General features: G+C 46.6%; 1 protein-coding gene across 1 annotated transcript in view; it reads right to left on the bottom strand.

The window, feature by feature from the left end:
- TSEN15 (tRNA splicing endonuclease subunit 15) overlaps window positions 1–23,021 on the bottom strand; it is a 144,080-nt gene that overhangs the window by 77,870 nt on the left and 43,189 nt on the right. The gene's annotated exons all lie outside the window — the stretch shown is intronic.

Raw genomic sequence — 23,021 nt, 5'->3', positions numbered from 1 at the left:
GCGATGTGCAAATAACCACTGCTCCTCAACACCTTATCTTGTGCCCATTTTGGAAATACAAAGGTTTTCTTGATAGCTATTATTCACTCTTTATATTTCAGCAAATGAATTGCTGTATACCTGGTATAGAATGAAAACCCACTGCAGGGTGCAGCTCATTTATTGGCTCTGGGTACCTGGGGTTCTTGATGAACCTACAAGCCCTATATATCCCCGCAACCACAAGAGTCCAGCAGACTTAACGGTATATTGCTTTCAAAAATCTAACACTGCAGGGAAAAGTTACAGAAAAATTGCTGTTTTTTCACCTCAATTTCAAAAAAAAAATTCAGTTGTTTTTCTGTAGGAAACCCTTGTAGGATCTACACAAATTACCCATTGCTGAATTCAGAATTTTGTCTACTTTTCAGAAATGTTTAGGTTTCTGGGATCCAGCATTGGTTTCACACCCATTTCAGTCACTGACTGGAAGGAGGCTGGAAGCACAAAAAATCATTAAAATGGGGTATGTCCCAGTAAAATGCCTAAATTGTGTTGAAAAATTGGGTTTTCTGATTCAAGTCTGCCTGTTCCTGAAAGCTGGGAAGCTGGTGATTTTAGCACTGCAAACCCTTTGTTGATGCCGTTTTCAGGGAAAAAAACACGAGCCTTCTTCCGCAGCCCCTTTTTCCCATTTTTGTTTTTTTTAAAAACGAAATTTTCACTGTATTTTGGCTAATTTCTTGGCCTCCTTCAGGGGAACCCACAAAGTCTGGGTACCTCTAAAATCCCTAGGATGTTGGAAAAAAAAGGACGCAAATTTGGCATAGGTAGCTTATGTGGACAAAAAGTTACGAGGGCCTAAGCGAGAACTATTCCAAATAGGCAAAAAAAAGGCCTGGCACAGGAGGGGAAAAAGGCCTGGCAGCGAAGGGGTTAAAATCCATTATTTTTAGGTATCACTATAGACAACATAAACTGTCTGGGATACCTCATGTTACCAGTACCTTAAAAAAGTATACATGAGGAGTAGTACAGACACAGGGGATGTTGAGAAAACCCGCTTCAGCCATTAGTTTTACTTGGGTTTTTCATGGTTTCTCACTGCTTGGATGAGCTGTCCATTAAGTCCATGACATTTAATGGCTGGTTATGTTGTTCCCATTGAATTTTGAGGCTGGACTCAAGTAGTCTTTATCTTAAGACTGTGGAACTAACGTGATGTAGAGCCTGTAATTTAGTCAGTGAGAGCCCTTGGATGTATTAAATTTACATACATGGTGACATTTTAACTTCACGTTTATGGCATGTTCAGGAAGCTAGTCCCGTTTCTCTCTATGGTAAGCTAAGGGCATTCACTAATCATCGTAGCAAGCTTTTTTGTTTTACTTTGCTGTCTTAATAAATGTTGTTGGACTTACAAAACTCTTGTTCACATAGTAAACATGTGAACAAACATATGCTTTCTTAAAGAGGCACCGAAAATAATGTTTAAAGTATCTACTATTCAACAATTTGCTGTTTACGCCCTCTTACATTCACCACTTAGAATGCAAACTTCGTTCTCTGATAATGCAGTCTACTCAACAAAAGAGCCTTACCCTTATATTACAGTAGCTCATAAGGTTGCTTCATAATGGTATTTTCGTTCTAGGACAGCAAAACACAAAATTGTGGCAAAATTACCAGACGCCTCCCCTAACAAAAACTGTACTATTAGCTTTGCTGAAGCATGTTTAGGAAATGCGAACGATCCTGCACAGATGGCACTCCCTACCCTTGACAGTCAGGTAATTCATTTTTCTTTTGATTCATTCTATTAGCTTTGCCAATGCTTATTTTACCTCTCTGTGCAGGGATCAGGGATAAGCAAATCAGCCTTGCCCTTGTTTTGATTCCTATAGCCCAGCAAGCTCTGACCCATGTCTTGGCATACCGTTCCTACATAGGGAGACTCGCATACACAGCATGAAAAGGGATGGATAGCATGCCTGAATCAATTTCAGCCACTGATAATTGCTTTAGGCAGCAGTCAAATCCATTAATGTGTAGGTGGTATGTTAGGGTCTATCCCTCACAGTTGGGTGTCTGTACCTTGTGGGCTACATCCAGTATGGGCCCATTTTTAGCTCTCAGCCTACCAGACAGTGCAGCTGTCTGGTTTGCTAAAGATATCTTGAGGACTTTCCGAAAAGTTGACATAGGAATGCATTCCACTTGTTGATTACCACTGGCTTTGTGGATTGTAACTCACATTTTCTTGGCTTTCCATCTGCTGGCTGTATTTGCTTTAGGCTTTCCAGGTTCAGTTCATCTCTCGTTGCCTAAACCGTGTTTTCTGTATCCTTGTACGAGCTCGCTTTCTGTTAACAGGCCTTTAAATCTTGTTCGTACCTCCTCACATTTGCTGTGCATTTTAGGACCGAGGTCGAACGTCAGGCGCTGTCTCCCAAGGGTGCTTGTTTACTTTTCTTTCTCTGACTTCAAAGTGATAGGATTTATGTGACAATCTTGCTGGATACTGGGGACAGAAAGAGTTTCTTCAAGCAATGTTTAAATGAACTTTGTAAGTATTTCAGAATTATGAATGCTCAAATGAAGCACATTTGTAGTTATTTCTGAAGTGTGTTGGAAATAAATACTTTAATATGATCACAATGAATCATTAGGCTAGGTGATGCAATTTCCAAGCATTTTCGTCTGTGCACTGTATAGGTTTATTAGTAAAACTGTACGTCTGTTCAAATGTAATCATCATTTCAACAGAAAATTTGTTGTCTGTAATGGCAGCATGCTACCACACCATGAATACCCCACTCTATGCCCCTCTACTCTGCACCACTCCACATCACTACACTCTACTCTGCACCACTCCACTTTACACCACTGTAGGCCACTACACTCTGCACTGCTCCACTCTACGCCATTGCACTATATGCCACTTCACAATACGCCTCTCTATGCTACCCTGTACTACTCTATTCTATGTCAATGTGCTTTTTGCCACTGCACTCTACACTACTGAACTCATCACTCCTGTCTAGGTCACACCAATCTACTCTACACAACTCCACTCTACGTCACTGTACTTTATGGCACTCTGCAACAATGCACTATACGCCGCTGCACTACCAATACACCCTTCAACAATGCACTTTACTTTGTAACACTCAAGTCTATGCCCCTGCATTCTATGCCAATTCACTATACACCACTATAATCAACTCTGCACTCTATGCCACTGCATTCTACACCACTTTATTATACGCCATTACACTCTATGCCAATCTACACAACTGGACTCTATGCTGCACCACTCCACTCTATGCCTGTTCACTCTACTCTGTAACAATATAGTCCACACCACTGCACTCTACAGCACTCTACTCTTAAACCCTGCACTTTATGCCAATGTACTCTACACAACTGCACTCTGTCATTGTACTCTACTTTGCATCACTGTATTTTACACCACTGCTCTCTGCGCCACTCTACTTCACTCTACACCACTGCACTAATTTGCAACACTTCACTCTCTGGCACTGAACTCTGACACTCTACTCTGCACTTTGTTCTACTGCATGCTATGGTGTATATTCTACACCACTCTATGCTACTCTACTCTGCACCACTCTATGCCACTGCACTCTGTGCCACTCTACTTTACTCCACACACTGTGCCACTTGTCTCTACTCTGCACCACTGCCCTCTGCATCACTCAACTCTGCTCCACACCGCTGCATTCTATGCCACTTTACTCTGCACGATTCCACTCTGTGCCACTCCACTTTACTATGCGCCACTTTAATATTTGCCATTTCATTCCATGCCGCTAAATTCAATCCACTGCACTCTATGTCACTATACTCTGCAACACTCTATGCCAATGCACTCTACACCAGTCCACTCTACTCAACTCCACATTATGCCACTACAATACATGACAGTCTCTGCCACTCCACTGTACATCACTCTATGCCACTCTTCGCCATTCCACTCTAACACCCCACATGCCTCACCTCTATGCCACTAACTTTTAGTCATGCTGAACAGGAGCCTCGCTGATGGACAACATAACTAAAAAGTATGGGCAAAGCCTATAGCTCTTGCATAGATGTGACCTATTGACTTTGCCAATGCTGGTTTTTCCTGCATGTGGAAAAGGTGCCTGCAGTGTGACTGTGACCCAGCTTCACATGGCAGTCTCTGTAATATTACAAATAGTACCCGTCCAGGATGTCATAGAAGTTTGTGAGGGGGACTGGAGGAAGAAGGGTGATAGGACAGGCTGTACCCCTAAAAATCCCAGCTGAAGTGGTTATACAAGAGGCCAAATCCTATTGTAAGAGCTTAGAAGCACTACTCCAAGTGCCTTCCCTGTTGTTGACTGGTGATTAGCTACTAGTAGGACAGGTACATGGTGACTTAGTGCGCTCGTAGGAGAATCCAGGGTACTCTAATACCAGTAGGATATTGGGAGGGAGGGGGTTTAAAAGAGCACCACAAGAGCCCCGTTGGGGCACCTCACCCAATGGTGAAGTGCAGTTCAGTTCACCTCCAGACTCCCAGACAGGTTTCGCCTCCATTGGCATCAGTAAATAATCTATACATCCAAGGAGGTGCAGGAGACAAATCAGTGCCTAACCCGAGCGAGTGGAGGGTCACCAGCACTCATTTCTGGGACTGACACTATTTTTCCTCATCCAACATTTCCCGAGAACAAGAGGGGAAAAAGGCGCAACAGAGAAAGAATGAGAAAAAGAGACAAAAAAAAAAAAAAATAAATCACGAAAGAAACAAGCATTTGCAATGCAACGGGTCTCGCATTTACTCGAGTTAGAGCTATTAGCGTTGTAAACTCCTAAAAGGACTTTTCTTGCCACACAAATTACAAGCAAAAAAAAAATAATACAGCGCGATTGCGCTGAAATTGAAAATGAAAAAAAAAAAATGCACGATTGCGCTATGTAAACCCCAGCGCGATTGTGCTGCATCGAAAATAAAAAGATAAAGTAGTTCGGAAACCATGCTGAAAACATCCAGTCTCGAATGGTTTCAGTAGTTTACCTGTGCTGTGTAGGTGGGCTAAACACCGGAAAAGGCATGATGTATGCATGCGTTTCACAAATGAAAGCAAGCGGATTTTAAAAGGCAAGCCCACGAACCAATGAAAGTGACTGACGTGACATGGGTGTGGTTAGAAGCCCAAAGAGAGATTACAGCATGGGACGGAGCGCTTTGCGCTCCTCCATAAAAAACAGAAACCTGCAAGACAGAGATAAAGGAGCAGGGAGTGCTCAACATTTCCTCAGTTGGTATGGCTATTCATTGTTCTGCATATATGTGTGTGTGATAAATAAATGACAAAAAAAGTGAATATTTATAAACAATCAACTCATATTTAGGATGTACTGGGTGCATGTTTAGAGCTGTCTTAATGTACTCTGCTGTCAGCTGATGTGTGGTATATCTTGGTGGGAAGTACTGCGTTGACCACAAGGGCACCAAACTACAGAGCATGGCTTTGTTGAGTAGTTTGTTTGTACAGAGGTCTGACTATTGCTTTCTGTAGAAGGCTGCGTAATTGTCGAGTGCTGTTAATGCTCCAAAACTGCCATTAAAGACACACTGCAGATCTGTCCTTCCCAGTTTCTTGTCGAGTTCTTCTCAGACTGCTTGCACTAGGTCATTGTGGTATTTGTTCCTTCTCTTGGCCAGTGTTTTAACATTCAGAATGTGGTGACGTAACTGGCCAAGGGATTCCACGAGTGTCAATCGAAGGCTGGGGATGGGGCATTTGGAGATTAAACTTGATGCTTAATAAACATCATTTACAGATCTCTTGGGCTGTCATTCTGGTTCGACAACTTCACAGTCATCCAATTTTGTTATGCCATTGGAATAAGTTGTGGTAATTCCAATTTGCTTATGTTTTATCAGTTTTTCTGCTGCGAGTGGTAAGGCAAGTGTGTGTGCTAATTGGGTCTTTGTTTTGAACATGTCTTGAGACCACTGTGTGCCAGTTACATAACACCACGTCAGGAAGGTGGACACGAGTCTTCTTGCTCAATGAAATAGCAAAAATGCAATGGTGATGGGTATTTCTAATGTCTTCTAGTTCCGACCTAATCAGTGGTTTATGTGTTGACTTCCTTGAAGCAAAGTCTTACACATCTTGTTTTGGTAGTCTCTGGGCACCGTTTGCGATGTAGGGTCAGCAAACAGTTCCCATATCACTTCTTCCAGGTGATTGGCTGCGGTTATAGCTGTGCCAACCATCATTATCGCATTCTCCATCATGGGCTTCTTCCTATTGCTGCAGGAACTTGGCTTCTGGTGTTGAGGAAATCAGTCTGCAGGGTTGACCATGCCTAATTCGTAATTCACTCTAAACTGGTACTCCTGCAGACAGTAGTCACTTCTCCATGCATGATTATGGGTTATGACCCTGGAACAGGAGCACCAGTTGCTTTTGGCTGGCCACAACTTGGAGCATAGGTCCAGCTATATAGGAAGAGCCCAAGGCCCCAGTGGATTGTGGTGGCCACTTTCTTTATTGAGGAGTACCTCCGTGTAATTTTGGTGAAAGGCCACTTGCCACAGGCTACAGGGTAAGCCTTCCAATCACTGTGCTCTTGAAACAGAACTTCTCACAGTTGAAAGTGGCAAAATACTAATTTGTTTCAGGAACTAACAGTTGTGAAAGAGTGGCCTTGGAAATAATGAAAGGCTGAACATGGGCTGAAATTTTTGGGAACCGAGAAAGATTCAGTGAAGATGGAATCAAAACTTCCCCATGACGAAATCGATGCCATAGTTGGCTTGATGAAGCACTGCTGACTGAGAAAGTAAAAGGGACAAACGTGCAATGTAATGGACAAAAGTGCAGAGATTGCTGAGACACTTTTCAATGAACGATGTTGAGACCTAGCCACAGTTGATGGAACATAAGCTCATGTGATGCCATCCTGGACTTCTTCCATTTGGTTGTGGCTTTGGTTTTGTGAGGTGAGGTTTTAACATGGACAATGAAGCAGTGTATCGCAAGAGAATAGCCAGTGAAGAAAGGCCTGTAATTGTTGCACATGCAACACTTTTTTGGGGGTGCAACAGGGATAAAATCTATTTTAGAGTTAAGCATGTCCCCAACATTCACAACAGCAGCCCAGATGTGCTGTCTAGTTCAAAGGGGCAGATTTTCACTGAGCTTTCACCCAGTGCCTCTGTGTGGAGGTGGTGGACATTGAAGTCAATTTTGGGCACCAGATTTATTTTTCATAATCAGATTTCAACCATGATCAAGAGAAAGAAATCATCAGAGAATGGATAATGGCAAGAGAAAGACAGAAAAACATTGACAAGGGGATACAGCGAAGATAAAAAAAGAACCCGTAAGCGCTAGTATTCAGCAACCCTTGCTTAACAGTGTCAGCTGCGGAAAATTCTGGACTCTGACAATTTTTTATTTTTTTATTTCGTACTTGGTAGTACCTATCTTGCAGTTCCTGGGAACCATTTTTTGGGTCGACCCTGCCAGACAGAGTCAGTTGTATAGTTGCAAAAGGCATGCCGTGGGCTTACCAAGAATTTACAGGGTCCTACCACTGGTTGGCTTTAATGTTCTCTCTTTTGCCTGCATCTTATTCTATGGCTTTACTTGTCACAGCTTGTCTATCTTGTATTTGCCCTTCACCCGGAGCATAGCCCGTAGAGCATAGCCTCCTTTCTATCTCACTGACTGGCTGGCCTCTGTCCTTCTACTGCTCTCGTTTAGAGAACTTTTTTCCCCCTCTTCGTTGAGAACTAGGCATGAGTGCATATGCGTTTCACAGCTGTCTCTCTCATGTCCCCTCCTTCGCCCAGGTGCTTCTCCACCCATGCTTCCTGTAGTGCTCTCCCTCATGTGCTTCACACCCTGCACTTCGTGGCGCTCCCTTCCTTGTACGTTGCCTTTCCCCTCCTCCTCCCCACCTGTCTGTATTATTACTTTAGCCCCCACAACTTCCCCTCGAATGGCAACTCCATGGCCACCCCCCATCCTATGCTGTTATATTTCTTTATTGATTTTTACTTTTCGAAGTGCTAGGCAGCAAGTAGCAGCCGGCACTTCTACTTTAAAAAAATAAATAAATAATAAAAACACTTTTGCTGCTTTTCGTTTCTTTTTATTCACCAATCCAGATCTGAAACAAGCATTGGCATAGCCAATAGGTTCCACCTTTGTTTTTTCGTTTGCATTCTATCTTACTAACTGGATTATAAATATTAGAAAAAGGTTATAATAATGTTTGTTTTAATTATGATAAACAGTTAATAGTTGTTTATGTTAAATTAATATCTCAGGGTTCCAAACTTGTTTTTTGTACCTTGTTTAATATGGCATTGTATTAGAGTATGTTCATGTGTAGTTGCCACTGCACCTGCTGCACCATTCAAATCATGCCCCTTTTAACTGCAAGGTAACCACAATTGTGCCTGCCTGTTTAGTAGCAAAATATAGCAATATTTGGTGTTTAGAGGAGTTATGACAACTTTGGACCCGGTGTCACTGTATCTGCTGCACCCGTCAAATCCTGACCCTAGTGTCTGCAAGATAACTGCACTTGTGGCTGCATGCTTAGTACTAAAATACAGCAATATTTGGGGTTTAGAGGGGTTCCTAGAGCTTTTTAGCTCCAGTGTCACTGCACCTTCGGCACCACTAAAATCGTGGCCCTAGTGCAGAGGTCTTCAAACTGGGGGGCGAGCCCCCCTTGGGGGGCCTCAAGTGATCCCAGGGGGGGCGCCAAACTCTGGCCAAAAGAAATATTATACAGATTACATGCCTTTGTTTTAAGCAGAAGCATGTTGTTGCAGTTTTAAAAAGGTGACAGTACTTAACTGCAATGTTTAAATAGGTTTAGACCTATTTAAACATTGCCATCTTTCTGAAATAATTGTGAACAATTCTGAGGGGGGGGGGGCAATGATTTTTATTTTTCAACTGGGGGGGCACGGCATTAAAAAGTTTGAAGACCACTGCCCTAGTGCCTGAGAGGTAACTACACTTTGTGACTGCCTGCTTATTAGTAAAATATGGCAATATTGGGTATTCCTAGAGCTTTTGGCCCTGGTGTCACTGCACGTGCTGCACTATTGGACTCATACCCCTAGTGCCTGCTAGAGAACTACACTTGTGATTGCTTCTTTAGTAGTAAAATATAGCAATATGTGGTGTTTAGAGGATTAATGACAACTTTTGGTCCTGATGCCACTGCAGCTGCTGAACCATTCAAACTCATGAACCTAATGCCAGCAAGATACCTGCACTTGTGACTGCCGGTTTAGTTGTAAAATAAAGCAATAATCAGAGTTTCGTGTGGTGCCTAGAACTTTTGGTCCTAGTGCCGCGGCACCTGCTGCACCATTGAAATAATGATAATGCTTGATAACTACACTTGTGACAGGTTGTATAGTAGGAAAATTTAGCAATAATCAGTGTTTGTTGTGGTCTTTAGAGCTTTTGAGCCTGGTGTCACTGCACCTGCTGCACTATTCACAACAGTCCCTTTTTAACAGCTAGGTAACTACAATTGTGCCTGCCTGTTAAGTAGTAAAATATAGCAATATTATGTATTTAGAGGAGTTCTGACAACTTTTGGGCCCAGTGCACTGCACCTGCTGCATCACTCAAATAATGACCTCTAGTGCCTGCAAGATAACTGCACTTGTGACAGCTGGTTTAGTAGTAAAATATAGCAATACTTGGTGTTTAGGGGGCTCCTGGGGCTTTGGGCTGCAGTGTCACTGCATTACAATTACAATCATGACCCTAGTGCCTGCAAGGTAACTGCACTTGTGACTGCCTCTTTAGCAGCAAAATTTAGCAATAATCTGTATTTAGAGGGGTTCTGACACCTTTTGGTCCCGGTGCTACTGCACCTGCTGCACTATCAAAAATAAATCAATAAACTGCTAAATATGTACGACTAAAAGCGATAAACCGAAAGCAATTCCATGCCAGTAACAGAAACTTGATTTAAAGGTTTAAGGGCACTGGGATGCAATGACATGTAAACAGATATATGGAGGGCGTTCATGCTTTGTCTGAATCCAACTGTTTCTTTTAAATGCTTTTATTGTTTGCTACTTCCGTGGACAAGAGTACGCAATGACAGCATGTTTAATACTTCCAAACGTTGATAACAATAATATTGGATATGAAAAAGCTGGAATGCTAAAAGTACTTTGTGGATGCCCCACAGATTTGAAAAAACAGGCAAGCTAGCGGCCTTTGGAAAAAAACACAATTCTGTATGTAAAAAAAAAAAACAACACAAATAAACGAGAGTAGCCGGTGAAAGACTAGCAAGTAACCAATCATTAAAAACCAGAAGGTATCATTCAGCCACGCTCCAAGTGATGGCAAAAGCAGAACAGAAAGCAGAAGAGCAGGAAGGGACCTGCTAGCCAATAAAAAGCAAGTAAATTAAAGCGAAGTCAGAGTAACGTTGGAATGAACAAATGAAAAGTTCAGGTAAGATAGGGACGAAGTAGGGGTGGATTTTAAGTCCCTTTAAATAATTTTTTTTTTTTTTTTTTTTTAAAGACAAGACTTCACAACCACAGCGCAAGCAATGTGCAGGCAAACCCTGAAAATGGCACTCGTGTCATTTCATAGGCGCTCGCTTCCAAGCCTGTGCATGGGCACACCCACAAAAAGATCCGAGCACATAATAGCCCCTTCTTTTTTTTCTTTTTGTCATGCCGCACTGTATCGATTGGCAATTGGTCTCAAAGCCAGGACTTATTGGCTTTACCAATGCTTTTTTTCTTTTTAGGATACAGGTGTGGACGTTGCAATTCAGCAGCAGTTGTAATTACCGCCCTTAGCCCCTAGTTGAGGCTTTAACTTTACTCTTTTCATGCAGACTACTCATGTATGCTGAGTCCAGCATATGCTAAGGTACATATTTGGATCTCTATCAGCGCCCAGGAAATGCCTATAGGGAGCTGTTATCCGAAAGCACTGGTAAAAGAAACCTGGGGATAATGCTGTACGGTTTTGATGTTAAAACAGATCGGGGTGGGGGCTTCAGGTAGATAGTGGAATGTTAGTCGGGTATGTACAATTTATCAACACAGTCAGACCCCAAAATAGTGTGGAGAGCTGCTGTGAGGTAGACTGCAGTGGTTAAAAGGAGAATGGCATGGAGTGCAGTGGCGCAGAGCAGAGTGCCGCAGAGCTGCATGCAGTGGAGTACAGTAGATTGTTTCAGAGTAGAGAGAAGTGGTGTACAGTAGAGTAGTGCAGGGTAGGGTGCAGTTGCGTAGAGTGGCAGTGTGTAGTGGCATAGAGTAAAGTGAAGTAGAGTACAGTGGTGCTGAGTAGGTTAGAGTGGCATACAATGGATTGTCATAGAGTGCAGGGGCATACAATTGATTGTTACAGTGTAAAGTGCATTGGCAAAGAGCGTTTTGGCATACAGTGCAGCGGCATAAAGTGCAGTGTTGTTGAATGGAGTTGTGCAGAGTAGATTGGTGTGGCCTAGGCTGGAGTGCAGTGGTGAAAAGCACAGTGGTGTAGATTGGCTAAGAGTGCACTGGCATAGAGTAGAGTGGTACAGGGTAGAATGGCGTGGCGTAGCATGAAGTGGCGTAGAGTGCAATGGTGTACAGTAGAGTGGTGTAGAGTGGAGTGGTGCAGAGGAGTGGCGTAGTGTGCAGTGGTTTGAAGTGGTGCAGAGTAGAGTGGTTGGCGCACAGTAGAGTATTCATAGCGTGGCAGAACAGTGTCATTACAGACAACACATTTTCAATGAAAATGACTATTACATTTGCACAGACACACAGTTTTACTAACAATACAGTGCTTAGACGAACACGTGTGGAAACAGCATCACCTAGCTTAATGATCGTTTTGATCATTTTAAAGTATTTGTTTCCAACATCGTTTTGGTCATTTTAAAGTATTTGTTTCCAACACACTTAAGAAAAAATGAAAAATGTGCTTCATTGGCATGTTCACAATTCTGATATATTCTGAAATACTTACACAGTTCATTTAAATGTTATGTGCTATAAAAAAAAAACATTTGTACCTCCACAACCCAGCAAGATTGTCACATAACTCCTCTCACTCTGAAGTTGGAGAAAGAAGGTAAACCCTTTAAAGACAGCGCCTGGCCTTTGACCTATGTCTTTGAGTGCACAGCAAATGTAACAAGATAAGCACAAGATTTACAAGCCTGTTTACAGAAAGGGAGAATTCTGAAGGATTCTGTGAATAAGCTTTTGGCAAAGGAAGGGACGAACTCACGTTGGCTGGCTTAAAACAAATAAAGCCAACAAATGGAAAGCAAGAACATGCAAGTTACAAACTATAGGAAACTGGCATGGTGTGTTGTGAGCACCTAAGGTGTTATCACCCTATACCAGGTCCACGTATCCCCTATTAGTGGAGTGTAGGCAGTGTCTAGGAAGCCAGACTCTCTAGAGGTTGCTGTGGATGAGCAGCCAAGTCTTAGCTAGGAGAAATGCAAAGCTTATGCAATACTATTATAGTCATACAGCACTTAAACACATGAAAGAAGGGGAGGAGCCAAAATGGCGGCCGGGATGGTCGCTTGAACCGAGCGCTCCATCCTGGGCTCGACCAAAACATCCTGAAGGGCGCCCCTTGGAACTTCGCAGCCACACTGGAAGCGGTGGTCTGCCTGGGGCGAGTCGGAGCACTCGCTGGGGGTCGATCGCGGCTCGAATTGAACATGCGGCGCTGAAATCCAGCCGCGGGAGACTCGCCACGGACGAGGCGACCGGCGCGGAGAGCTGCTTCGGCAGTTCCGACCTCGCCTTCGCTCAGCGAAGCCGGTGCCTGCCTGCCTCCCTCGCGGCCGTGGGTGCTGGTGCGCCACGAGCGCGCCCACTGACCTCGGGCCGTCGACCGGGGCCAGGTCGGAGTGGGCCGGGACCCGGGAGCAACATCCTGTACCCTCGCGGTGCGGCGGGCAGCCACGCCGCGAGGCTGGTGCGGGGATCCGGGACTGGGCTAAGACGCTGCGGCGCCATATTGTGCAGTGCCGCCGCGGCGCTGAAGAGAATCATCCTGCTGGGCAGAAAGGGCACTCCTGCCCAGGATCAAAGAACACTGCAGCTGGTGGCCTGAAAGGGAGCAGAGGAGCACAACCACAAGCCAGCACATCGCGGTAAGGGGGGTGACCTGGAGGGGGTAGCTTGAACTACGTGGATGAGACACTGCTGGACCTCTGGCCCCCCCACTTCCTCATTATTTCCATAGCAGTCCTGCGCCCCTCAAAATGGAGGCAAGAAGCGCTTGAACCTAGAGGGGGGTTCAAGCCCAGAATGCGCTTCAGGCCCCTTACAGGCTTCGCCTTGACAGCCCGCACAGCACCGATGGCTGACACGAGCCGTGGACGTTCGAGTCGCGCCTGGGCCCCACGGACTGCATATGTGTAGGAAGCAACTAACTGTCCTGAGCCAACGCGGAGCCTGCCCGCGGCCCCGGTCACCCGCTCACCTTCTTGAACCCTCCCAGCTGCGCTACCTGCCTCGGCCACCAGCTGCGCCCCCTCTCTACACCGAGGGCACTCCTATCACCGGGCCCAGCCGCCACCCCTGAGGGTGAGAGCACTTTATTCCAGCAGACACGATCCACATCCCCCTCTGGGGGCACCACGAATAGCCTCATGGGGACTCAACGTTGGACCGCCGCGGGGCTCGGCGGCCATCGCATCTACCAGTGAACACATTGCCACAGGCACTGGTCACTCATCGATAAGAATAAGCTTTTCCTTGGCACTGCTAGCCAATCTCACACCCCAAGTGCCAAACGCGCACGCTATATTGAGGACATAAAGCAAAAGGCTAATCTGTCGAATCGAAAGCGTCAAATAGTGTGAAATAACTGCACACAAGGTAACCCCGGGACAGCCACAATGGTCGGCAGAGCCAAGTCAGCCAAGAACCTGGACCGTAGCACCCATGGAACAACACCCATTGACCAGCAATCCAACCCGTCCCTACAGTCACTGGAAAACACTCTCATGTCGCACTCTGCCCAGTTTGAGAAAGTATTACAGTCGATTATGGACACTAAATCATCTCTAGAAAACAGAATCGACACAGTTGCACAAGACTTGAATCTCCTGCGTGTGGACCACCGAAATCTAGCCGAAAGAGTGAAAACGGCAGAAGATGAAATATCCGACTTAACCCCAATGGCTCAAGGTAACCAAAAACAGATCCAGCGCATGGACGCGGAGCTGAAGGTGCTCTGGAGGAGATCAGAAGAAATGGAGAGCAGGGCGCGCCGCAATAGCGTACGATTCCTGGGTTTTCCAGAATGCATGCGACAAACAGAATCTGAAATCCCCCTGGAGCAATGGTTAATCAAGGAGGTGTTAAATGGGGCTCCATCCAAGTTTTTCTCAGTGGAAAGGGCATACAGAATACCGGGAAGAGCCCCGGCCCCTGGTCAGCCACCTAGACCACTGATAGCCAGATTCCTGAACCATAGAGACCGGGATGCAATATTACAACAATTTCGCAACAAAGGCCTATTTAAGTACGAGGACTCGACTACTAACGCATACCCAGACTTTACACAGGAGGTGCAGAATCAAAGCAACTCCTATGTTAAAATTAAACAGCGCCTGCGTGAACATAACATAAAATATGCCTTGCTCTTCCCCGCTAAACTAAGGGTGGTAGCGGAGGACCGCACCCACATATTCACTAATCCCGAGGATGCTTGGACATGGCTGCATGCCAAGGGCCTAGCTCGCCCGCGGGAAGATGTGGAGGGGGATGAGGAATGGCAAACTTCTGCTTCAAGGAAGCGATCCAAGAGACACACTAGGGGCCAACCTAATGACTGGCAGGCGGCAGAAGAAAGAGCAAGAGTGCTGAAAGAGACGCCTTTACACATGCAAAGCAACTTTGCAACTGCTAGGAAACCCCCAGAGCTGGGCTCGGACTCCGACACGGCCAGTTCCACATCTACATTAACTGGAGAGCTGGGTGGGCCAAAGGTCACCCCCAGGTCCGCAGACGAACTTTAATTTGCATACATCTACTCCGTTGGTCCGCCGGTTTTAACGATGCTTGAAATCCGAAAACCACCAGGGACTCTGCGGCGCCACCGAGGACCGGGGCGAATGTGCTTCCAGCAATGTGTATCTTTGATATAAATGTAAAGCTAATTTATAGGGGGCGCGCGGGGGTGGACTGTGGGTGGCGGAGCGGTGCTGGAAGGAATAGTCTCACATCCCGAGGGGCGCCCAATAGTATTAGCAGACTAAGTCTGCGGAAAGATGTGAGCCCCTTATAAGAGCCACATCTGGAAGATATGAGAACCCCAATATGCAAATCCAACCGGATACGGGTTAGTTCACGGGTTTTCAAGTTTAGTAGTTTCACACCAGTTGTAAGTAGTATTGGGGATCCATTAAGGGGGGTTGGGGTTAGTAGTTTAGCAGAAATGCACGTATCGGAATCACTCAAAACACAAAGTAAACAGCTGTACTCGCTACATTTAACAAATAGCAGCTACAGAAGGGCAGTGACCAGGTGGGCCAATACCGAAGCTCAGATCTCAAGCACAGAGATTTATCCCCAAAACCCCGTATGACGCCTTCCGGTAAAAATAAAAAAAAACAGTATACTATAGTAACATGGAATGTTAGGGGCTTGGGGGCGCTGAGCAAGCGGACCAGAGTACATGCACGGCTTAGGTGATTAGGAGTGCATATTGCCATCCTACAAGAGACACACATGCTAGAAGGGGACTTACACGACCTGCGCACGAAATGGGGAGGCCTGTTGATAGGCACAACGTACTCGGCCTTCGCGAGGGGGGTGTTGGTCTGGATAGCAGCGGGAGTCCCATTCTTCTTATTGACACACAAAATAGATCAAGGAGGAAGATACGTGGTATTGGAGGGCAGACTGGACGGCAGACAAATAGCAGTGGTCGGTATATACGCTCCAAACAGTGGGACTATGGGATTTCTCAGCACCCTCACTCCAACATTACTGTCCTACCCCACCGGCCCTCTGGGGCGGAGACTTCAACAGCACACCATCTGCAACATTGGATAGATCTCGTGCCCAAGCGAGCTCGCTAGCAAACAGGAAACCCACAGGTCCCCTGCAGGACTGGGCAAGTGATATGAGACTACACGACATATGGCGCCTAGGACACCCAAAACAGAGGGAATACTCATTCTACTCAGCACCACACAACACCCATACCAGAATAGATATAATATGGGGCACCCGAGATATAGGGGCACTGGTCAGCGAGTCGGAATATTTAGCGAAGACACTGTTGGATCATGCGCCACTGAGAGTAACACTGAATTGGGGTAGGTCACGCCAGGCGGTTCCCACCTGGCGGTTCCAGGCGGAAGCACTACAGGACCAGGCATTCGCCGAAACATTGAAAGAATCTATAAGCCAGTACTGGGATATAAATGCCATGTCTGCAACAACACGAGCGATAGAGTGGGACGCCCATAAAGTAGTGGTACGTGGAGTATGCATATCCTCCACGTGGGGAGTGAGACACTCTTTGCAAGCGGAGATTGGCAAACTAGAGAAGGAGCTCAGAGCAGCAGAAATAGCGGTAGCGCTAGGGGAAATCCCTCACACTGTCCTAAAAGAAAGGCGCTTAAAATATAATGACGCTGACAACAAACTCCGTTGTCATGATTACAACTATCATCTAATAAGGTTGCCAACAGAAGGGGATAGATCAAGCAGAATGTGAGCGTGGCTGCTTCGAGAGGATAGACAGCAGTCTTCAATAGGGGCCATACGCGTGGGCACACATGCTATGGCTACCACACAAGCAGAGATAAACGAGACATTTAGAAAATACTACTCAAACGTATACACTAAACGCACCTCATGCACTGCTCCACAACTTGAGGCTTTTCTCACTGACTCTTTCCTGCCACAATTATCACAAACCGATAGAGATAAAATCGAAGCTCCCAGGACAATGGAAGAAATAGAATTAGCCCTTGCACAGTTGCCTAGAAATAAAGCGCCTGGTAGAGATGGCCTCCCGTCGGAATACTACAAAGCCCATTTATCATGCCTGAAACCTCACCTTCTAAGAGTGTTCGTAGAAGCGTGGACTAACGAATGCCTGCCCACATCCCAAAGAGAAGCTATGATAGTGGTACTCCCCAAACAGGGCCGCGATCCCACAGATGTCAAATCCTACAGACCACTATCACTTCTAAATTTAGACTGCAAAATACTAGGCAAGATACTAGCAAACAGATTAGCCCCCCTCATGCACTCATTGGTACACGCAGACCAAAATGGCTTCATTCCAAGGTGTAACACCTTCCTAAATATTCGCAGATTACTGAGCATAATGGGTGATACTACCCGAGACACAGAAGAAGAAATGGTGCTCTCACTGGATATTGAAAAGGCTTTTGACTCGCTCGAGTGGGACTTCCTTTTGGCCATAATGGCCCGCATGGGAATAGGCCCCAACTATATTTGCTGGGTCCGGACACTGTATTCCAACCCAAGTGCAAGGGTGAAGACGGGTCGGGTGATCTCCGACAGCTTTTCGATCTCCCGGGGCACAAGGCAGGGTTGCCCCGTATCCCCGCTACTGTTTGCTATAGCAATGGAACCATTAGCGGCAAGAGTACATCTCATGGAACACGAATGGGGAATAATCAGGAACGGACTCCATCACACGATCTCGCTATACGCAGATGATGCCTTAATATACATCCGAAACGGCCGCGCAGTTGTTCCCTTAGTAATATCCTTATTGGCCGAGTTTGGAGACCTGTCAGGCCTAGTGGTAAACTGGGAAAAGTCTTGTGCGTTTCCTCTGGCAAAGCGGTCACCCGATAGTCAGGGTGCTCCTCAGATAGGGCGCCTAAAGTGGTGTCCGGAAACGTTCAAATATCTTGGGATAAACATATACCACGACACAGAAGATCTAAGAGATGGGAACTTGGGGAGGGCGCTGACCTCCATAAAAGGCTAATTGCAGTTCTGGAACAAGCTCCTGCTCTCACCGCCTGGCAAGGTGGCGATAGCAAACATGTTGATCCTACCTAGGCTGCTATATTACTTCACGGCCTTACCGATTACTATCCCCAAAAGCTTCTTTAGCAACTTAAACACAGCCCTGCTGCAGCTCATCTGGGGCGGTGGCAGAGCGCGTGTGGCCCTAGCCACGCTACAACGGCCAGTGGATATGGGCGGTCTGGGAGCCCCCAACTTCGAATGCTATTATGCAGCCGCACAGCTGCAGTGGGTTCAGAACTGGATCCACAGACCAGCGCAGGCAGAATCCACATGCCTGGAGTCCTGGTTGAAGGGGACCCCCCTGATAAGGTGGTTGACATCTAAACACCCCAAGGTGGAACATGTTAACCCACTGCTTGCGGTGGCGCACGCGTGCTGGGCTAAATTCGTGCAAAGCGGAGCGGAGCGGACAAGCTCTCCTACTCCCCACATATACCACTGGACTACCTACTGGTGGGGACCGCAGCTGGAACGCGGGCGACACAGGTATGGTTGGAAGCAGGAGTACAGACAGTGGGCGACTGCTTCGAAGATGGCAAGCTAATGACATTTGAGGCCCTACAGGCCCTCACTGAGATGAGCCCCGGCCAGTTCTTGACATACCACACTATATGCCACGCAATAAAAAAAAACGTGGGGGGCAGGCACCTCGGAACCAGTGATCTCCCCTGTAATTCATCATCTCCTACAATACAATGACCAAATAAAAATAATATCCTGTCTGTACAAAATCCTCAATAAATCTCCCGAACCACAGGCGGAGAAAGCCCGAGAGAGATGGAACGCTGTACTTCCCACCCCGATCCCACAGGTGGACTGGCCAAAAGCCTTGTATCATGCCCGTGGCGTGTCAAGGAATCCCAGATTCAGGTACACTCAATTTAACTTCACGCATCAAACATATTTATCCCCTGCCAGGATAAAGCGAATGTTCCCCGACTCTGAGCCAGTATGTCCCAGATGCAAAGCACCGTCAGCATCCTTCTACCACATGGTTTGGGACTGCCCTAACGTACAAATAGCCTGGTCGGAGGTGGTACGGGAGATTTCCGAGTTAACGGGGCTTATGTTAATAGCAGACCCCAGGTCCTGTCTACTGGGATTGAGGGATAGACCTAAAAAACAAAGATACCTGCACAAATTTGTAGAACTAGCCTAGTGATGCACTGGAAAGCCCCCAATGCTCCTGATCGTAAATCTTGGTACACTGTCACACTACGCTGGGCTCGCACTGAATACCAGGTACTAAAAAAACTGGCGCGAGAGGGGTGACATCACACCTGGGAAACTCTGGTAACCAAACTCGAGGCCAAAAACGATGATATGCCCCCATGAACCAGGGAACGCATACCTGTAATAAGCGCGATATAAATCTCTCCGCATTTCCCACCACAGAGGCATAACCCTCAGGGCGGCCCGTCATAATAGCACAATCACCTCCCCCCCTCTTCCTCCTGAATTCATAACTCACCAGCTCTCCAACGCAGGAACACCAATAACGCATAGGGCGAAGTACCACCCCGGTAGCCATCCGCGCCCACCAACCTAAACGGGGCCTCCACCAGGAGACTATGGATATAGGCTCAGCAGCATAGGGTCCACACTGGTCACGTGCGAGCACCCCCAATGATAGTCAACACACGATAAGCCTCCGGCAATTGCAGCAAGGAATGATACTGTAGGATTGGTAGTGTTCCGTAACGTGTTAAAAGGGTGGGGTTTGTGGTTGTTAAATGGGTTTAATACTGGATAATGCTCTAGGTGATCCTGTTACCGATAATTGAACAGTTTGTATTGCATATTTGAAACATAAAACCAATAAAAAATATTTAAAAATAAAATAAAAAAAAACACATGAAAGAACCACACAGTGTTCCAAAAATAACAGTACTTTATTATAGTAACAGAAATACTAGAATACTGAATAGGCAATCTCCCAACTGGGGGGGACGTAAACACACTATTACATACACATTAGCAATCAGTAAACAACATAGAAAACAATAGGCACTGGTGAAACCAACAGGAAATCGTGAGGGCCCTAGAGGAGGACCAAACCATATACTAAAACTTGGAATGTGAAAGGCCGTTCCCCCCATCCAAGGAAGTGGAATCAGTAGAAGGATGCTGGAGGAACTAGGAACCCCAAGAGGTGAGTACTAGAGTTACCCCCAGCGACCAGGAGAGCAGAGGTAAGTACCTGGCTTTCCCCAAAACCAACAGGACTTTGGAAGAGGATTATGCAAGACCCAACCAAGACTGGAAGAACCCAAAAGTGGACCCTTCCAGAAGAGGACCTGCAAAGGAAGGGGACCAAGTTCAGTTCGAGTTGAGTGTAGGGTTGTGGAAGGAGCCACTACCCACCCTTCTGTAGATGCAGGTGTTGCGTAGGCTCTCATTATCCTAATGAGACTACTGGATTTTGGGCAGCAAGATCGTTCACAGTGTGAGGGACTGAGTCTGACCCACGGTGGAGGACCCTTGTCACTCTAAATCCCGGTTTTGCTCCGGCTAACTAGCAGTGCCTCATCTCTCCCAAATGGAAGAGACAATTGGGCAGCCGAGCTCATGACATCTTAGCACTTCCCAGGGAAGTCGTGGTCACTCAGGTCACAACCGGTTCTCTCATACACAGTACGGTCGCATATATAAATGACACAGGCAGTTTAAGTTTTAAAGATTGGTTTAATAAAACAACTGCATTTTAGATAGCAAAGCGTGAGCTGCAATAACTAGAACTATACAACACAGTAGGATTAAAATAGTAACAATGAGAGTGAAGCACAAGAATAAGGCTATCATAGTGCCGCTAGATTATTTTCTCTCTAAGTTATATTTGGAGCACAGCATGTGAAGCTGTAAGCCTGCCTTTCAGGTTCCCCCGGGAGGACATCGACCCTCATACCCGAGCAAAGGCCTGTAATCTGCATCAGCATCTGAAACGGGCAGTCAGCATCTAGTTGTAGGCTCCTGGCCGGAATCTCCCTCTGACGTGTACTAGGAAGTGTTTTATAACTAACACACAGATGTTCTAAGAAAAGGTCCCTCCGTAAGGATGTGTATTTTCTACGAATACTGGAGACTAAACTTCTACCACGTTTACCGGCAATGTACCAGACTGTAGCCTTGACTGAAGCACAGGGCGATCAAGGATGCATTATTTGAGAACACAGTGCTGAACTAAGCTAAACAGTGTGATAGAAGGAAATTAAAACAAGACCGTAAAACTGGTTATTGTAAAATAACAGTGCAAGGCTGAATAAAATGTATCTAGGGCAAAGTGCACAGCGGCCTAGTATGTTAAACTAACGTGCATGAAGCTATATTAAAAATGGCTACACTACACAGAACAGGTAGACGAAGACGGTTAGCAGCGCAGCACAGGAGCCAAAGAGGAGTCCCAAAAGTGATGCAAGTGATGTCTCATGTTGGCGCTCACAATGAAGTCGGTCAGTGGTGCTGGAAAACCATCAACGAGCCCTGGCAAATGCAAGAGTCGGAGAGGAAGGTTTGCAAGGTCTAGGGGACTCGGCCCAAGGAGGGGAGTCTGGGGTGACCCTCAGCAGCTGGGAGAGTCACAGGAAGAGGAGGCAGCCCCCACAGGTAACCCACTAGCAGCAGACATAGGAGTCGCAGTGAGGCCCACTCAACACACCTGAATAGGAGTCCCACGTCGTTGGAACAGCAGGCTAGAAATTGTGCTTTGCGGGAAGGAGTGCTGGAGGCTGGGGCCACACAGAGCCTAAAGAACTACTGGATAAGGAACAAACAAGCCTTGGTAGCTGCAAGAGTTGCGGTGCACAGGGACTGTCCTGCAAGGAAAGGCAAGGGCTTACCGTCTCCCAAGTTGGGCAGCTGGTAGAGAGGACCAAGGGGACCACTTCAGACCACCACGTGTGATGCAGGATCCATGCAGCTCCAGAGGAAAGAAGATCAATTGTCGTCGTTGCACTTGGTGCCTGCAGGTGCAGGGAAGTGACTCCTTCACTCAAAGGGAGATTTCTTCTTACTTCTTGTGCAGGTTGAAGGATCGCTGCCCTCAGAGGATGCACACACTCGGAAATGTTGCAGTTGTTGGAAGGAGCCGGAGAAACAATGTTGCAGAGCGGAGTTGTCACTGAAGTTGCAGATTGTCAGTTCCTGGAGGGTCCAGCTGCAGTCCCAGTGACCAGAAGATGAAGAAAACGATGCAGAGGAGTCCCGCTGGAATCTTGCATGTAGAATCCGAGGACCCACCCAAAAGGGAGACCCTAAACAGCCCAGAAAGGGGTTTTGGTCACATAGGAGAGTGACCACCTATCAGGAGGGGGCTGTGACATTACCTACCTGACCTGGCCACTCAGATGCTCCCAGGGGCCTCTGCCCACCTTGGATTCAAGATGGCAGAATCAAGTGGCCACCTGGAGGATCTCTGGGCACCACCCCTGGTGTGGTGATGGACAGGGGAGTGGGCACTCCCCTTACCTTTGTCTAGTTCTGTGCCAGAGCAGGGACCAGGGGTCCCTGTACTGGTGCAACCCGGTTTATGCAAGGAGGGCATCACACGTGCCCTTGAAAGCATACCCCAGCGATGTAACATCTATTTCAAAGGGAGAGGGTGTTGCCTTCCTCTCCCACAGGACATTCTTTGTTCTGCCTTCCTCTGCCTGAGCTAGTCAAGCACCAGGAGGGCAGAAACCGGTCTTAGGGGTGGCAGCAGCGCAGGCTGCCTGGAAAACCCCAGAAGACTGGTAGGAGCAATGCTGGGAGTCCTCTAAGGAGCCCCCAGAGTGCAAGGAATCATACAACCGCCACTGGCAAAAGTATTGGTGTATGATTCTGATATGTTTGATACCAAATATGCCCAGGTTCGGCGTTACCATTATGTAGCTGGGCTTTGGCCAATACACACATAAGATGGCTTCTCCACACTTACGAAGTCCAGTTTAATGGAGTTGGAGTTCATAGGGGCACCTGTGCTCATGCACAGGTGCCC

This window comes from Pleurodeles waltl, chromosome 4_2 (assembly GCF_031143425.1).
Source record: "Pleurodeles waltl isolate 20211129_DDA chromosome 4_2, aPleWal1.hap1.20221129, whole genome shotgun sequence".
In the NCBI taxonomy this organism is placed as follows: Eukaryota; Metazoa; Chordata; class Amphibia; order Caudata; family Salamandridae; genus Pleurodeles; species Pleurodeles waltl.
Note: the sequence above shows the minus strand (reverse complement) of the source record. Positions and strands in the feature narration are given on the sequence as shown.